Source organism: Panthera onca, chromosome A1, assembly GCF_046562875.1.
Source record: "Panthera onca isolate mPanOnc1 chromosome A1, mPanOnc1 haplotype 2, whole genome shotgun sequence".
Taxonomy (NCBI): domain Eukaryota; kingdom Metazoa; phylum Chordata; class Mammalia; order Carnivora; family Felidae; genus Panthera; species Panthera onca.
The window spans coordinates 127509525-127527609 of record NC_138339.1 but is presented as its reverse complement, the minus strand read 5'-3'; positions in this window follow the sequence as shown (position 1 = coordinate 127527609).

Sequence of the window (18085 nt, the reverse complement as noted above, 5' to 3'; positions counted from 1 at the left end):
TAGGTGACTGAATTGAGATCACACCATGTCGTTCTTCCTGGCTGTTTCCAGGGGCCGCTTACCAGGAGGTGGATACCATAGCACGTTCTTGCCCAGCTCACCGATGGTGCTCTCAAACATGTCAAGAGTTTCAAAGGCATCACACTCTTACATTGCACCCCTGCCACTACGATTATTATCTATTCCTGGCTGAAAAGCAGACAGCAATATGGCTAGGTCCAGTCTGAGAAGTGGGTGGTTGGAAGCTGGGACATGCTTGGGTATATGTGTGGTGTGAGAGCCGAGTGAGGAAGAAGCAGAATGTATCTCTAGGCTCAGGCTGGGGCAAGAGAGGGGGGCAGCTGGCTGCAGAGGTGTGTGATGGGGAGGAAGGGGTGGCGGCGGTGGTGGTGATGTTGCAATGAGATGCCAGTTGTGAGATGAGTTCTTGATTTAAGGCATCGTCAAGGAACCCGCTGGATCTCCCTGTGTATGGTTGGGGGACATTTGGCCAAAATGGATGGGTTCGTCCACTCTGTAGGTCATCGGGGAGCATTCAGCTTGGGGTCGGGGGCTGTGGGAATAGTTTTGGGGAAAACTTGAGTCCTTGCTGAGATGGCTGCATGGATAGCAAGGGAACAGACTTTCACCAAGCACATTGAGAGAAGACAGTTGTTGAAGCTGAAGGATGAAGTAACACACCCAGGGCCATCGGTGTGTCCGAGGATGGTGAAAACCATAAAGCTTGGTACAAAGATTATTGCTTCTGAAAGCCCTTTGTCTTCCAACATCAGCATATTGTACCCCTTCTTGATGGGGTCGCGTGTTGTCTAGCAGCAGCCTAGCCATGTGTCTGCTGGGTGTCTGCCACCCAGGGAATGACCTCAGGGGCCACCTAGTGCAGATTCTGAGGAAGAACACAGTAGAGGGGGTAGAAAAAGCAGGAGCATTTGCCAAAGCGTCTAGTTTCTTCTTTACTTGAAGTGGGCCCCCTGGTGTTGCCGTGTTGGTGCCCAGGAAGGGCACGGGTGGAGCGTCTCGTGGTGTGAAGTGATACCATGTCGCTCTGGGGGCAGTGAGGTCTCCTTGGGTGATGTGACTGGTCTTCAAGGCTTGACAAATACCTGGATAGAGGACAGACAGTGGTGTCTCATTTTAGGGGAGCTTTTAGAGGAAGACAAACCATTTGTCTACCTTGAGTACCATCTCCTGTTGCCATGGAAACAGCCGGATGGCAGGGGGTGTGGTCATGGCAGAAGCTGCAGGGTGGCCCCATAGTCTCTGTCCCTCTGTGCTCTTTGTGGACTCAGCTAACCCCCTGCAAGGCCCTCATGGGGCAGAAGGCACTGGGTGTGGAGTTGAAGTGCTTTGAGGGCCTGCTGTCCTTCTGAGCTGCTGGTCTAAGCCCCTCTTGGCTCTGCCTCCTCACTGCTTTCCCTGCTCTAGGCGGCGCTGGGTCCCCAAGCATCTGGCTGATGTCTGCCTAGCACCAGAGTGAGAGGCTCCCGCCGTGGCTCCGGACCCTTTTTCTCCTAGCTGTGTCCTCTCCTCCCTCAGGCAGGGTTTCCTGGAGTGATACCCTCCCTCTAGGTTGATGTAAGAATTACGTGAGTTAATCTCTGTGAGGCATTTAGAAAGTGTTTGGCACATAATACGTACTCTGTTGGTGTCGGCTCTTGATGCTGTTGAATATTCTTGTTAAAGAAAAATATCGAGCCCATAATAGTGAAAGATGTATGCAGACAGCCGACCTGGAAGGTGTTGTTCTTTCTGCACAGACCGTCCTGGGATTCATATTTCTGCTCTGCAGCCCATCTCTGTGTGTCCTTGGGAAGATACCTTCGCTGTCGAACTCCTCAGTTTATTTATCTGTATCATAGGGAATGCAATACTTGCCTTGCAGACTTGGGAGCTTTACAATATAAGAGCCACCTGGAAGAGCCACCCGTGAGCTTCTGAGGGATGGGGGCCCTCTATGGTTGTCTCAGGTTCTAGACAGACCCAGGGTGGAGAAGATGGGGCGGAGAAGACTGAGCAGCGATCTGTTCTGAGGAACAGGTTCCTTCCAGTGAGGTGCCGGGCAGGTAGGGCTGCTGTCTGAGATGGTTGTGTTGCTGCAGGGAGATATGTGAGGACGGGCGAAGAGAAGGGTCGTGTTGGGATCTCAGGCTGCCTGGAGTCTCAGATCTCCACTTGTGGGAACAGCACAAGAGGAGACTGGGCGAGGGGGTGTTTGAGCCCTAGTCTCCTGCTTAGCTCTCCTCGGCCATGAAGGCCACGACTCGCCCTCCCAGGACCTGGTGACGTGTCATCTGTGAATTGAAGTTGATCTTTGCAGAGCCTGCCTTCCCATCATGCCCTGGGCTCCACAGCTGACTTTTTGTTCCCAGTGGGAACCGGGCTGGCCCCTGTCTGCCTTCCTCCAATCGCTGGAGTCACCTGGGCTGTGACAGCCCTCAGGAGGCACCTTCAGGAGGCTGGCACCACGGCCAGCCAGCCTGCTTTTGAGAAGGACGAACGAAGAGGCTTCCCCAGACCTTATGTGGGGAAACCTGACAGTTCTCCTGACACTTGGCCTGAGGGCATGTAGGGTATAGGGTTGGGAGCATTGGAGGGGACAGTGGAGGGGAGTGTTAAGAGGCTCCTTTTGAGTGGCCTGGAGCTCCCTCCCAGGGAGAGAAAATTAAGGTTCTGATATCTGGCCTTGATATTTGTTTAAAAAAATTTTTTTAATCTTTATTTTTGAGAGGAAGAGAGACAGACAGTGTGAGTGGGGGATGGAACACAGAGAGAGGGAGACACAGAATCCAAAGCAGGTTCCAGGCTCTGAGCTGTCAGCACGGAGCCTGTCTTGGGGCTTGAACTCATGAATCACAAGATTGTGACCTGAGCTGAGGTCAGACGCTTAACCGATCGAGCCACCCAGGTGCCCCATGGCCTTCATAGTTCTGTCGGGTGAGGTCCTCATTTGATTGTGTGGGAAAACAGAGCAGGGGGTGAGGCCATAGCTGTCCAGTCATGAGCTCTGGAGCTCTGTGGGGGCCATGGCCTGCTTTTGTGAAATTTCCTTTTTTGCCTTCATATTTTGCTTGGAGGGAGGGTATCCTAGTCTCTAGGTTCTTTGTTTCTCGTTTTCAATTAATGTGTTTGTAATTTTATTTTATAGCTGTGTGTATCTTCAGGGGACAGAGGGTGGCCATCTGTATGGGAGAACAGTTATAATAATCAAAAGATAGTGTTGCCAATTAGATTACTACTGTTAGGTCCACATTTAATGTGCGTCTCTCTGTGCTTTTACATGTGCTGCCTATGAGCCCCAGGAGTTAGGTGTTAGCTCCATTTTACAGATGAGGAAACTGAGTTTTAGAAATCCTAACTGACCACTCTGAAATTAAAATAAATAAATAAAATAACTCCTCACTGACTGTTGTAATTACTAGTTGTTAATATTATTTGAAGGAACATGATACATAGCGTAGTAAATACACTCAAACTCAGGACTTAAAAAATTCAAGTATAATTACTGTACAGTGTTGTATTAGTTTCAGGTGTACAATATCATGATCCAATAATTCTATACATTATTCAGTGCTCATCTCGATGTGTTCTCTTAATCCCCTTTATCTAGTTCACCCATCCTCCCTGCCCCTCCCATCTGACAACCACCAGGTCACTGTATTTAAGAGTCAGTGTTTTTTTTTTTTGTCGCTTTTTTCTCTGTTCATTTGTTTTGTTCGTTAAATTCCACATATGAGTGAAATCATATGATATTTGTCGTTGGCTTACTTCTCTTAGCAATACACTCTCTAGATTGACCCATGTTGTTAGAAATGGCAACAGCTCATTTTTTTTTTTTTTTCAAAAAATTGTTTAACATTTATTTATTACTGAGAGACACAGAGCACGAGCAGGGGAGGGGTAGAGAGAGGGAAGACACCGAATCTGAAGCAGGCTCCAGGCTCTGAGCTGTCAGCACAGAGCCCGACGTGGGGCTCGAACTCACGAACTGTGAGATCATGACCTGAGCCGAAGTCAGTCGCCTAACCAACTGAACCACCCAGGTGCCCCAGATCTCATTCTTTTTTTTTTTTTATGACTAATATTCCACTGTGTATACATACCACCTCTTAAATGTCTTTTACTCAGGAGTTTCTGATTCTGAAGTCCATACTATTAATCTCTTTTAACAGCTTTTATATTCTCTTGATCTTGGTCCTATCATGTTAAGACAAAGACAAGGGTGGGTGGTATGCTTTCATCCTCCTGCATCTCCTTGCTCTCAGAGCAAGGATTGTGTGTTGGGATGATTCCGGGGCTTAGCCCTTCCTCTCCAGTTTGTGGCCACAAACCCTTTGCCATCCTCAGGGACCATACTGAATGTGGTTGGCTGATCAGGGCTCCACTGAAGAATTTGTGTCCAGTATTGGTGGTTCTAGGAAGTTTTCCCTCCATTGGTAGGACCCCCAGGGATGATGAAGTCCTATCTGGAGCCTGGCCTGGGTCTGTGATACCTCTAGAAGGGCTGCTCTGGTGGCAGGGGCACACAGGACCCTCTCCCTGGCGAGCAGATGCGTGGCCTGCCTCTGACTCTGGTGGCACCTTCCTGAGAGACCCCAGGCATCCTCTGGGGGCAGATGGCTGATCTTTGTCCTTTTGAGGCCAACTCTGAAACCTGTGCCGTCATCAAGTCAGAGAGAATGTGATGGATGTGATACATGGGATTTGTAAGATCTGATTCTCCTTCCTGTTTAGCCCCAGACCCTCTGTGTGAGGCTGCATGGGCTGTTGTCCATGTCTTGGCCACTGCCCCTTCCTCTGTAAAGTGGGATGGCCATCCCTGTCCAGCCTCTGAAACAGGGTTGCTTTGAGGACTGCTGAGATGAGTTAGTGAAAGGCTTGTGGGTTCTAAATCTAAGTCAGTGTCTGCCTGTACCCACCCTCTGGCAAATCTTTGATTTTCACTGGGTTAGAGGTCGCATGTCTGCAGCCCCTCATATGTCCTCCCATTGGGTTATCGTCACACTGTAGCAAAACTGCTAGTCGGTGAGGTTATGTCTCCCCCATTCTGATTGTTCTTGAGGGCAGGGACTGTGCACATCACAGAGTGGTGTGATGACACAGAGTTGACATTCATTAAATATTGTTGAATCAATAGATGATTGAATGCATCTGTTTCCAGCCCTGGGAATTGGCTGGATGTGCTTGGGTGTCTCTTCTGATCTCCAAATCGGCAAAGGACTTTGTCAGAGAAAGGTTAGGAATGTGAGGGATCACATGGGATATTTCCTTAATATTCTCTATCTGAGTTGTCTATGGCTAGATCAGGTTTGGCTTGATCCAGTACCCAAACTGTCTCTATGACAAGGCTTATTTCTCCCCATTCCTTGATTCCTTTAAGCAAAGTTCTATTCTCAAGCTCACATGGTTTAAAAGGTGGCTGCAGCAGGTCTCTCCCCACATCCTCCCTCATTTGGTCCCGAGGAATAGATGGAGAATTCCCAACTTTCCTAATGGAGATCCTGGGGCTCTCTCTGATTGGACAGCTTTGGTCACGTGCCCTCCCCTGAACCAATTACTTGGCCAGGGGAAGGCCCTGGCTTAGATTTGGGATGTGTCCTCCACCCCATATGGAATGAGAGTGTAGGAAGGATGGATCCTCCAATAAAATTAAGTCCCCTACTGGAATGAGGGGAGATGGATATGATGGAAATACAAGGTATTTTCACCATAGAGAACAAGTTATATTAAAAAAAAAAAAATCTGTGCATCAGTTCTGGGCCCCTTCAAGATCAGAAGGTGTTTTCCTCTTCAGTTATCAGCTCCAGCCCCTGCAGTACTGTGTTTACCTATCCAGTTAGAGCCACATTGCCTTGCTGGTGCCAGCTCCCTGGCTTACCTGGGGACTGGCTGTTGGTGCTGGGCTCTTAGGTGCTTTCTGGCTGAAACATCTCTCCATCTGCCTGTTGCACTCACGGGATGTCAGCTGTGTGGGTCCCTAGATGTCTTGTGTTCCAAATGCCCAGGCAAGACAACTAAAGACAGAAAGGCAAAGACTTTTCCCTGATGGCACAGCTAGTCAATGTCAAAGCCAGGATTGGAACCAGGCATCCTGGCCCTGTCCGAGCTCTCTTCCCTACACCCCCCTCCCCCACTTCTCTCACTATAATTTCTCCTTTGCAAAAAGATTTTAGAGCCGTGGACAAAGGCAGGGGAGACTCATTGCAGGAGGCTAGAGGTCTCATTATGGGAGGTCAAGCACCAGAATGACGCCCTGTAGGTGGGCCCAGGCTCCAGACGCAATCCTGAGCCTTCCTGCCCTCGGGTGCCCAGCTCAGAGTGTGGGGTAGGTTTCCATCTCCAGAAAGTCAGCAGTTATGTGGGCCAGCCTTTGCATTTCTCTGAGCTCAGTGATTAGGGTCTCTAAGACTAACCATTATCCGTGTGTCTTGGGAATGAATGTTTTTCACACATGGAGCCTTTGCAGAAAGATTTAGCCTGGGGATGAAGCGGACGGGCTCTACATTGAGGGCAGATACCAATCATTTTTACAATTGTTTGCAACAGGAGAGGAAGCATGAGCTTAACAGTTCTGTTGTGGATAGATTTGGGGGAGAAACAGGAATGAACTGTCAACAGGATGGCTTCTGCTTTTATCCTGGGATCTGCTGCCGTTCCCTGCGATCCGGCTGCCCTGTGCAGAGCCCCGGGATTTACAGACATTCTTGCAGGTGCGGGCCTCATTGTGCGGAGCTGTCCCAGGGGCTGGGCCGGCATGTGTGGAGGGGAATCTGTCAGGTGTGTTAGGGAAGGGAGCACCCTCCTTAGGGGGAGTCTGGAGCAGGCCCCACATTTCTCTTACTTGGGGGAGGAGCCCAAGCCGGGAACCCAGACCTGAATGAGCACCCAGTGGCCTCCTGAGCTGGACTAAGCCCCGCTTATGTTTTCAAAAGCACTAGACAGCAGTAACCACGAGGAACAGTCTTTTCAGCAAGGGAGAGGAAAAAAAAAAAAACAAAAAAACCTCCTGCTCAGAAATCCATTTGTGGGAAGTTTGAAGTTTGAAGCCCTCCAGCTGCAGACTGGCGGCCTGGGTGGTCGAATGGGTGGGACGGGTGTCCTCGGAGTGGAAGGAGAGCAGAGCCTGGGGCAGCTGGCGAGCAAGGCAGGAGGGCAGCAGTTTGCTTTAGCCACAGCAGTGGATTTGCCATGCAGCAGACCTGGGTTCAGGTTTTGCCTCTTATTTTGAGCCAGCTGCAAGATCTTGGCAAGTTACTTAGTGACTCTGAACCTCAGTTTACTTACCTGTAAAATGGGGACAATGCCTTCTTGGTTATTAAGAGAATTAAATGATAGGATATACGTAAGCCTCTTGGCACAGTGCTTGGTACAATCTCTGGTGGTGGTGCTTGCTATTAAAAACAGTGTTGGCACCAAGGATGACCCTGTCCCAGTCTCCATCGACACCTCCCAAAGATACTTGAAATAAATGTATAATCCATGCACAGTGTGTTTCTAGACAGGTTGCTAGCCTTCTAAGCAGCTGGCCGCCTTTATGCCCCTGTGTTGTAGACATTCTAGAGCCATCACGGATTAATATTGATACAGGAAATATATCAAAATGATTTGTCACTTTCCAAATAAGAGGTAGTTATAGGTGGGAAAGGACTCTGGACCTAATTTGCATGATTCCTGGTTCAGGGAAGATGCAGGTAGTAGCTGGTCACACACACACCTGGGCTGCTAAAACGTGGGACAGGTGGAAAGATCGGGAGAGAGAAACAGAAATTGGGGTCCAGGATGGTTTCCCATACTCCACCCTCATAATAATCAGAGAAGGAAGCCAGGGGAAAGGAAGTCCTCTGTGGTCAGCCCCTGGGGTCTGCCAGCAGCTCCTGGGCAGACAGTTTTACTCCATCTTAGACAAAAGGGATGCCATTTATTCCAGATCTCACAGCTGGGAAGGAGCAGAGCTGAGACTCAAACCCAGGCTTGTGCCTCACTTCCCCAAGTAAGTTTCTTCAGAAGCTTGTAGTTCTCCATTTCTAGGAGAGCAAGGTGACCTGGACGGTGCCACATCATGACATTGGGGCATTGAGAAGCCCGGAGACAGCTGGCAGGGGTGGTTTGATAGTCTTAGAAAGTCACCAAGATAAAGAAAAGTGCCTGGGGACTTTGGGGTTCCATATGTTCTGGGCATCAAAGGACCCTGTGAGCCCTTTCATGCCTGTTGCCTCCTGTAGGAGAGCAGGGACCTGGAACTGAGTTTCTGCAGGAAATCCTCTCCAGGCAACACCCTGCCCCACCTGGTGGCTGGTGACATTGCTGAGTGGGTAGTCTTCTATGGTGGAGGGGTGTGCCGGTGCCCGTGCTGGCAGAGGCCAGGGGGTGTGGGGTTGGCACACTGGGAAGGGGCAGACTCCTTCTCGCTCAGCATCTGGGTTCTTCGCTTCCCCGTAGGGGAAACGTTCCACTGTTACCTTTGTCTTGCCTTTGCGGGCATCCTCATGGCCCTTATTGTGTTTGCAATTTAGTTTTTAATCATCTGCTGATTTGGTTAACTGCATTCCTGGCATTAGAATGTAAGTGCCATAAGGCCGGGACCTGTGTTGAGTTTGTTCAGTATCAGTTCCTGAAAATCCGGCATCATACTTGGTATTCAGCGTTTCATTCATTCTTTCATTGACGTGATATACTTTTACTGAGCAACTTTTGCTCTCATTTGATGCTCGGATGGGGGTGCAGCAGTGAGTTCTCCAAGCAAGTCCCCCTCTCCTGGAGCTTACAGTCTAGTGGTGTGCACTGGGAGCTCCACAGGTGGCAGGACCAGTGACCCAGTGAACAGGGTCTGGTTCACAGCCCTGTTAGGTCCTCTGGCCGGTGGGCAGCAGGGCTCCGGCTCTTCCCTCCTGAAAGTGGACCAGACTGGAGCTCTGCTCTCCTCTGATGAAAGAAAGGGGCTGGCAGGAAGCCTGGGGCTCACCCGCCCGACCTGTTGGGGTTTCAGATTTGTTCCATGTGAGCAGTCAATTAATTAGTAATTGGAGCTACCCATCGTCCTGGGCTCTTGTGTGAGCTGTGATATCATTTGAAACCGGGCCAAGAAGCAATTAATGTGCTGTTTGCTGACAAGGATTTGCTGCTGCTCAGGGAGCAGGGGCTTGGGCCGGGAAGGCCAGCGCAGGTGAGAGGAGAAGGGATGGCAAACATAGGTGTGGACGGAGGTGCTGCTACTGGGCTTGGTCTGGAAGGCAGGGTGGGAGTGGCCCTGCTCTCCTCGGACCCTGTCTTGCCCCTCCCTGCTCAGGTTCGTGTGCTGCAAGGATGGGGTTGGGACAGGTTTCTGGAAATTCTGATGGCAGGCGCCAGTTACTGAGCTCTTGGCATGTGCTGAGTGCCTTGGGTAGGAGTCCCTTCATCCCTCATGGCACCCCTAAAGGGGGAGGGTCATGAGCCCATTTGAGAGGCAAGGGGACTGAGGTACCAGAAACAAAAGAGTTGGCCCCACGTGACCCAGGCAGTGAGTGGCCGGGTAGCATCTGGGCGCCTGGAAGAGCCTGTCTGTTCAGGCAGGTACCCCGCGGGGACAGGAAGGGTCAGTCCCAGGGCCTACTGCCAGGTCACCGTGACTTGCTGGGGATGCAGGACTTGATAAATGATGGCATTTCGTAATCAGCGTCTGCCTCTGAGGGGTGGTTAGGTGGAATCTGGTAGAGTGGGCTGGTCCAGCCCAGCCCACGTGATGAAGCACTGGCCTGAGACAGAGTGAGGGGCCAGTCTGGAGTGTTGCTGAGGATCAGGGAGCACTTCCCCATCCTAGGTATTCGTGCTGCTCCAGGGCCTGGGGGGATTATCTCTGCAGAAGCCACTGTAGATGGAGGTGGCCTGATCTGAGGGAGGCCTGGGGCTGGGGGCTCTCTCTCAGTGGCTGGGGCACCCAGTGCTCTGCCCTCTCACCCTTCTCAACAGCTTTGGGGCTGGCCTGTGTGAGTTCTGTCTGCCCTGCTGTTGACTCATTCTGGGTGGAATTATGTACAGAAATTAGTCAACAGAAGCCATTCCCAGGACCAGAGGCAGCTCTCTGCAGGCACTGTGCAGGTACCCTGCCTACCCTGGTGGTCTTTGCAGGACACAGAGCATTGACCATCATGCGTACGTTTTTGGGGATGGTGGGGTGCTCACTGCAGAGCAGTGTAATTGCGGGCTGGTGGCCTGGCCCAGCCGCCTCCCCCATATACCCTGGGTGTGCGAGCGAGGCCTGTCTCTGCTAGCTTGCCAGGGATAAATGGAGACCTCGGACCTGAAAGTGCTGGTGCCATCCCAGCCAGCCCCTTGCTGAGCACGCCATGTGCCAGGCACAGTGTTGGGCACTGAGGATTCAGGGAAGACATTTCTGAGTGTTTTCTTGTGGTAGGGGCTGGAACAGCCTAAGAGATGCGTGTCTCATGGGAGAGTTCTTTGATTATTTTTTTCTTTAAGGTTTATTTATTTTGAGAGAGAGAGAGAGTAAGAGCAGGAGAGGAGCAGAGAGAGGGGGGCAGAGAATCTCAAGCAGGCTCTGCACCAGCAGCGCTGAGCCCGATGTGGGGCTCAAACTTATGAACTGCAAGATCGTGACCTGAGCCGAACCCAGGGGTCCGACGCTTAACCAACTGAGCCACCCAGGCGCCCCTTTGTTGATTTCCTTAAGGTAGTATGGCCACATGGTGACACTCTGGTTGGTTAGCTGGTACTTAAGGTGAAAGCAGCATCCCTCTGCCTGCTTCCAGCCTGCTTTCCAGGTGCCTGCTTGGTGCCCTCCCAGAGGTGTGCTCAGTCCAGCAGGCAGGGATGTGCATGGCTGTGATCCCTCCATCCTTCTTTTTTTTTCCGTGGACAGTAGCATTCTCTACATGCCGAGCTCCTCCATTGCCTTTTTTCCTTTTCATGCTTGGTGTATCTTGGCCCTCTTTCTGTATCAGCTCATGCAGAGTGGACTCCTTTTTAACGGCTGCCTATTATTCTGTTCGAAAGTCGGGCCATACGTATTTTTATGTTTTGACTCGCACCCCACTGATGGGCTTTGCACTTGCTTGCTTTCTTGGCTGTAATAAGCCACGCCACTGCAGTGGGTGTCTCAGTGAACACGCACACCTGTAGGAACAATTCCTGCAAATGGAAATGCTGGTTGAAGCGTGTATATGTTGTTGACTTGTGTTGATTCTGCCATGTTGCCCCGTGAGGAGGCTGTACCAGTTTCCTCTGTGAGCAATAGCGTGTAAGCAGTGTACTTGGCCATAGCTCCACCCATTCAGAGCGTTGTCGAACGTGCTGACCTTTGCCGGTCTGACTGGTGAGAAGTGGTATCTTCCTGCACTTTGCGGTTGGTGTGGTTGTATGTGGGTGAGCTCTTGTCCATATGTGAAAAGCCAGGTGTGGCTCTCGAGGCAGGTCGAAGCAGAGTGCTCTCTGAGTGATGCTGTAACCTTCCCTCTGCAGGTGGGTTTACTCCCTCTAACAGCCTGTATCTAGTGCTCATTCCTTTGTAGACACCGGGTGGGAAGGGGCAAAGGAGAGCTGGGACAGGGCTGGTGGGGCCATACCATCAAGGGCTGGGTGAGGAGGGGGACGCCTGTCTGTGGTGCTGGGGAGGGCCTGGCTGTGTCTCACTGGAAAAATGGAGCAGCCCTTTAGACCAAGGGACGGATGGGGTGCAGCTTTCTCCCTGCTGGGCCTGGTGGGCAGTCCTTCCTGGAGGCACAGAGATAGATGCCTTAGAGAGCTAGGGTACCTGCTGGGCGACACCTTGCTCCTCACTGCCAGGCTCCAAGCCAGCGGATGCTCACTGCCTGGAGCTTGCTGTGTGGCCATACCTATGTGGTGGGGGAGCCCCACAAGTGTCCTTAGGAGGCATAGCCCTGCTCCCCAGCTCCCTGCCCTTGTGCGCTGTCAGTTGTAGAGGCCTGTTCCCGATGCCTTACCTTCTTCCCTTCCATGCACCCCCGCCTGATGCAAAGGCATCCCTTGGCCCTCCTCACATTGACCTCAGTGACTCCACCCGCTCCCACTCTCTTCCCACCCGCTGGGCCACTATGGCTCCTTAGCTAACTCCATCACCTAATGGCAGTTCTGGGCATGAGGCCGCACACCTAGAAGCTTCGTGGATAGAGAGCAGAGTCCACCTCTGTGGCTGGTCCCTGTGTCATACTCTTGTCTCCAAATCTCCGTGTGTATACACATCTGCCAGCTCACCCTCTCCAGACTTACCGGGAGCTTACCCTGTTCTATCCACTCCTCTAGCCTGGGATCTCCCTCTTTCTTTGCTTCACACCTGCGTCCCTTGAGACGGCAGGCAAGGCCACCACCAAGGCGGTGTTCTCCTGCTGCACTACATGCTCTGTTTGCCCAGGGGTCATGCTGAGGCCAGTCTCCGGGGTCCAAGGGAGCAGTCGTGGCAGTGGTAGTTGTGGAAATGACAGCCAGCACATGCAGTGAGTGGTGGATATGAGTCTTCAAGTCTGACTGCGGAGCTCGTGCTCTTAGACACTTAAGATCTCACCTTAGCAGGGGGAGCAAGAATTGCTTACTCAACTAGGACATCAGCTTTGGTGTCTTACCTCCAGCACATGGCAGGGGCTCACGAGCTGGTGGATGTAGGGAAGATGAGAACCACTGAAGGTTTTTGAGTGGCAGAGTGGCGTGATCAGACAGTCACCTGGTCACGCATGGATGGACTGGAGAAGAGGAGGCTGTTCTCAAGGTTGATGGAGCAGGAGTGCCTCTCCGGTGCCTTCTAGACCTCCATCTCTGGGTGCCAGGCATAGATCTGCCCACCAGGCTGGGCAGGGCAGGGCAGGGCAGAGTGGGGCTGGCTGTTAGAGCTTCACCTGCCTCCCGCACAGTGCCTCGCACATGGGTAGCACAGAGTAGGTGCTCAGTGGGGAGATGCTGGCTGAGGTTGGATCTGGACCCTGACTTTGGGTAAAATCTGGGTGGAAAGGCATTCCCAGTGGGCTGCCTATCACACTTTGTTCTTTGCAAGCAGAGACGAGAGTCAGAGCGAGATGTAGATGGTGTTTGGGTTCTCCTGTTTCTCAGGCAGTGACCAAGGCAAGTTGTTGAATGGGTTAATAGGGTGATGATGAGGCTTTCCTTGAGGATCACTTCGGGCACTGTCTGTAAGGAGCCTAGCACACCTGGGCCACAGCAGGTGCTTAGCTCACGGCAACCCCTTGATGGCGGTGAGAGAAGTCATGTAGAGAGCCAGTTTGGGTCTGACGCTGCAGGAGTCAGATCACAGTGAGAATGACACCCTGGATCCACTGCCAGAGCACTCACTCTTGCCAGCCCCCCTGGGTCTGCTGTGTGGCCCACTGTGTGGCCGTGGTAGCAGAAGCCCGGCCTTGCTGCAGTGTCTGTGGCCTTCAGTGGGCGGTGTTGGCAAGATGTGGTCAGGATGATGATATTTGTGCCCTGCTGGCCTGTCTGATGAGGTGACCATGTCACCGACCTACCTGGTCCTCATGACTGCCCTGATCCTTGGCTGCGCTGGCCATTGGTGGACAGGTTGGCCTGAGGCTGGCTTGTGGAGGGGAGGGAAATCGTTGATAGTATCAGGACCTGGTGTGTGGCCAGAACCTGCACTCAGCCCTGTGCCAGGCTGACATCCCCGGGTGTGAGTCCTGTCACCAGGCACAGGGGTGACAAGGGGGAAGGAATGTCTTGGGAGGCCGGGCAGCCATTGTTGGCTGGCTTATTTGGATTAGGCTTTTCATGTGAGGGGAAGAAAGGAATCTGCTTTGTCGCAACTAGGGCATCGGGCTGGAGGCACAGTTGGTGTTTCTGGCAATCCCCGGCACTCTCCAAGGCTTATTTGTTGCTTTTCCGAGACACATCCAGGTGCTCTCTGTTATGATAACAAGTGGTGACACAGTTAGCTTGAAATGGGATAAACAAACAGACTGAAAATAATTGGATTTGGGGTGGCTTGGCACTGAATCTAGGCTGCCACTGCTTAGCCGAGGGATGAAGGTAGGCACCATCAAAGGCACCTCTCCCCCCCGGAGCCATGGGGGCGCTGGGGTTGGGTGTGGCCAAGTCCCTCTCCCCTATTTCCTCTTCTACTGCCATGTAGCTGTGGGCTGCCTGAGGGTGGAGGTGCCAGATGGTGCCTGAGGTCCAGAGCAGGGGCGTGGTGGGCCCGGATGTGAGTGAGGCAGTTTATGTCTGTTTGGAGGAAGCTGGGCCAATGTTTGGACATCTTTATGGTTTTGGAAGTTTCTTGGCCTCACCCAGAGGAGCCATGGTTGCATCAGAATCTGAGGTCCTCTCCTTGGTGGCCCATGTAGAGGGAGAGAAGAGCAAAGAGCAAATCCGGAGTCTTGCAGGATGAATGGAAGGAAGTGAGATGCCTTTCTAACTCTAGGCTGCTGCTTCGACCCCCTTCTGCCTCATGAAGGGATTCACATTGTGCATCTGGAGGCTAGTCTGGGCAAGGGAATGAAGTAGGAGGAATAGGTCTGGTATGTGCAGGGCCTCTTGGGTGGGTACTCATGATTGAGTCTGCATCACAGCAAAAGACTTAGAGGGGGAAGTTTCACTGCGGGGAAGGACGGGCAGATAGGCATGGTTTTGGACCTCACTTACTCTCCCGTCGTCCATCAGAGTCCTTGGTTTCATTGGAGACATTTGCACCTGTCAGTGACCTTGGTCCTACTGACCACAGGCCAGTTTCACTGGGACCCCAGGACCCTATGCAGTAAATAAGTATTTGCTATGGTAGTTATAAGTCCTGCCTATCAAATACTTCTCTTCTACTCCTGGCCATGTAATAGGACTGTACTTCTCTGTCCCCTTGATGTTACATGTCGCCGTATACAAACCCAGAGTACCATGAGCCTTCCTTTCTTTTTCACTCTGGTGCAGAATTCCAGAGAGTGGCTGATCTGTCTGCTCGGCCCCAGAGTGAAGTCAAGGCCAGGTAGAAGCTCCAGCTGGCTTGTGGCGAGTGTGTAATATGAACAAGGAGGAGCCCTGTGTGGGTTCAAGCCATTGAGACTTTGGGGTTGTTTGTAATTGCAGCATAATCTAGCTCATCCTGATGGCAAAAGAGGGGGGAGAATAAAGGTACTAAATCTGGCGTCCAGCCTAGAATCAAAATTTAAGAGCTTATAAAAGTAGCAAGTGGCTTTTTTGTAATGAGTGGCTTGCTCATTAAGCACCAACTACACTGGATTTCTTATTTGAACAAACCACCATCCCTCCCACCTCAGGGCCTTTGCACTCCTTGTTTCCTCATAGTGAAGCACTGTTTCTGCAGGTTTTTGCAAGGAACACCTCCTTCTCATTGTCTCAGCTTAAAAGTCACCTCTCAGAGCATCTTACCCGGAGTTTCCCTTCCCCCTCTTATCACTTAAATACCTTACTATATTTACCTTCATAGCACTTAACCTGTTTGTTTACTTGTTTATTCTCTGTATGATCTCTGAGGTCAGCTGCATGAAGGCCAGGACCCTGATCATCACGTTTACATTAGGCAGTGTGTTCAATAGTGCTGGTCCAGTATGGGACACCTCGACATACTGGATGAGTACACACATTGGAGGGTGAAGGGCACGGGATTTATTGCAGTGACCTAAGGGTGGTGCCTTTTTATACAAATTTAAAAAAAAACTTAATGTTTATTTTTGAGAGAGAGAGACAGAATGCAAGTGGGGAAGGGGCAGAGAGAGGGAGACACAGAATCTAAAGCAGGTTCCAGGCTCTGAGCTCTTAGCCCAGAGCCTGATGTGGGGCTCGAACTCACAAACGTGAGATCATGACCTGAGCCAAAGTTGGGTGCTTAATTGACTGTCACCCAGGTGCCCCTGTATAAAATTTTTTAATGTTTATTTATTTTTGAGAGAGAGACGGAGTGCGAGCTGTGAAGGGGCAGCAAGACAGAGAATGTGAGAATCCTAAGCAGGCTCCCCACTGTCAACACAGAGCTGGATTCAGGGCTCGAACTCACTAACCGTGAGATCATGACCTGAGCGGAGTTGGACGCTTAACTGACTTAGCTACCCAGGTGCCCCAGGGTGGTGCCTTTTAAATACACTTGTCGAGTACCGACAGCAGAGTGGAGCTTAATAAGTGTTCATTGAGTGAGTGAGTTCTGGGAGGGAAGGGGTAATGGTAGTGCCATTTCAGAATCTGGGAGAAGACTGAGCTCTTTGAGGGCAGGTACTGTAGTACCTTGCGTCTTCTCTCTGTCCCCAGCGTGTACATGCAAAGAGCAGAGAAGGTGCCATGGATTCTCTAGGGAGGGAGAAAATTACTGGGGTGGCGCCTGGGGCCATCCACTGCCACCCTGACTCAATTTACTTGGCACCAGAATCCAGTGACGTCAGGGCAGAGGCATGACTGGCTGGAGAAGCTTCCCAGACTGCAAGGCAGTGCCCTATGATGGTTCTAGAGGGTGAAAGAGATAGAGTCCACATATGAGAGAGAAGAATGAATGAATGAATGAATGAATGAATGAATGAGGGAAGGCGGGACACCACCAGGGCCAGCTAGAAGAGGAGGCCGTCTGATTGTGTGCCCTCGGGGCGGGGGGCGGGGGAGCGGGGAGCAGGGCCTAGACTGTTCCATGAAAATTGGTGATAGATGTCCTTCTAGGGACCCAGCCTGGGGCCACTTGCCATCTCTGGAGGTAGGTAAGCAGACGTGGCATGAATTCCCACCCCTAATCATTCCAGAAAGGAGACGGAAGCATTAGATTTGCCAGCCCCCCGTCAGAGATTTTAGTGAGCCCTTGTGGACTGGGGTCTGGAACAGATGTGACACGAGGTAGCTGCCAAGGGGCTGAGTTGAGTGTTAGGGTCCCAGGTGTTTCCCAGATGACCAGAGTGTGGGCCCTGAGGGGTGACATCCCTGAAAGGTAAGGTTGAACAGCTTTGTCAAATGCCCTGAGCACTGGAGATGGGAGAGGAAGGGTTCCTGACCCCACGCTGGGCATGAAAACTCTGGTTCCGTGTGCTTGCATAAGAGGCTGGGCAACCTGGGCAGGGCCACACCATGTGGTGGCCTCTGGCCTTTCGAGTCTCCACTCTCCTGCATCCTCATGGGCTTTCCTGAAGGAGGCAGTCACACTGTTGTCCTCAAAGGGCTCAGAGTCCCTCTGGCAGATGTTTGACCCCCATGCAATCGTACACCTGGCCCTGTGTTTGAGTTGCCCTAAGGCAGGAGGAGGAAGAGGCATCCCCAGGGGCAGGTTGTTGGTATTGTGAAAATTAATTAAGGGCAACCTCATTGGAATAGTCAGTAGGTTGGCCAAAGGGGAGCTCTCAAGCCCTACCACTCATTGTCAGCTGCAGACCCGACGGGAAGTGCTGCACCTTGCAGGTGGATACTACTTTACGATCACAGCAGGAGGAAGAAAGGCTGACCTTGCCCGCCCCCAGCGATAGCCCAGCCAATGAGAGATGTTCACAGCTCAGCCAGTGAGGAGCCACTGTAGTTCCAGCTCCCAGTTTACTGCAGTGGATTTTCTGTATATAACAGGGTTCCTGACTTCCCCTTTCCTCCATAAAAGAGCACTCCTCTCCTGTGTTCTCCAGACTTGCCTATAGTTTTGCTGTAGCTTCCTTGTCTTGGATCACAGTTCTTTCCTATTCCTGAATAAACCCATTTTTGGGGGGAGTTGTTTTTTTTTTTTTATAGAAGTTAATGTTCATTTATTTAAAAAAAATTTTTTTTAACGTTTTATTTATTTTTGAGACCGGGAGAGACAGAGCATGAACAGGGGAGGGTCAGAGAGAGGGAGACACAGAATCCGAAACAGGCTCCAGGCCCCAAGCCATCAGCACAGAGCCTGACGCGGGGCTCGAACTCACGGACCGCGAGATCATGACCTGAGCTGAAGTCGGCCGCTTAACCGACTGAGCCACCCAGGCGCCCCAATGTTCATTTATTTTTGAGAAAAAAGTGTGCAAGCAGGGGAAGGGCAGAGAGAGAGAGAGGGAGACACAGAATCCAAAGCAGGCTCTAGGCTCTGAACTGCCAGCACAGGGCCTGACGTAGGGCTCAAACTCACGAGCCTTGAGATCATGACCTGAGCCAAAGTCAGATGTTCAACCGACTGAGCCACCCA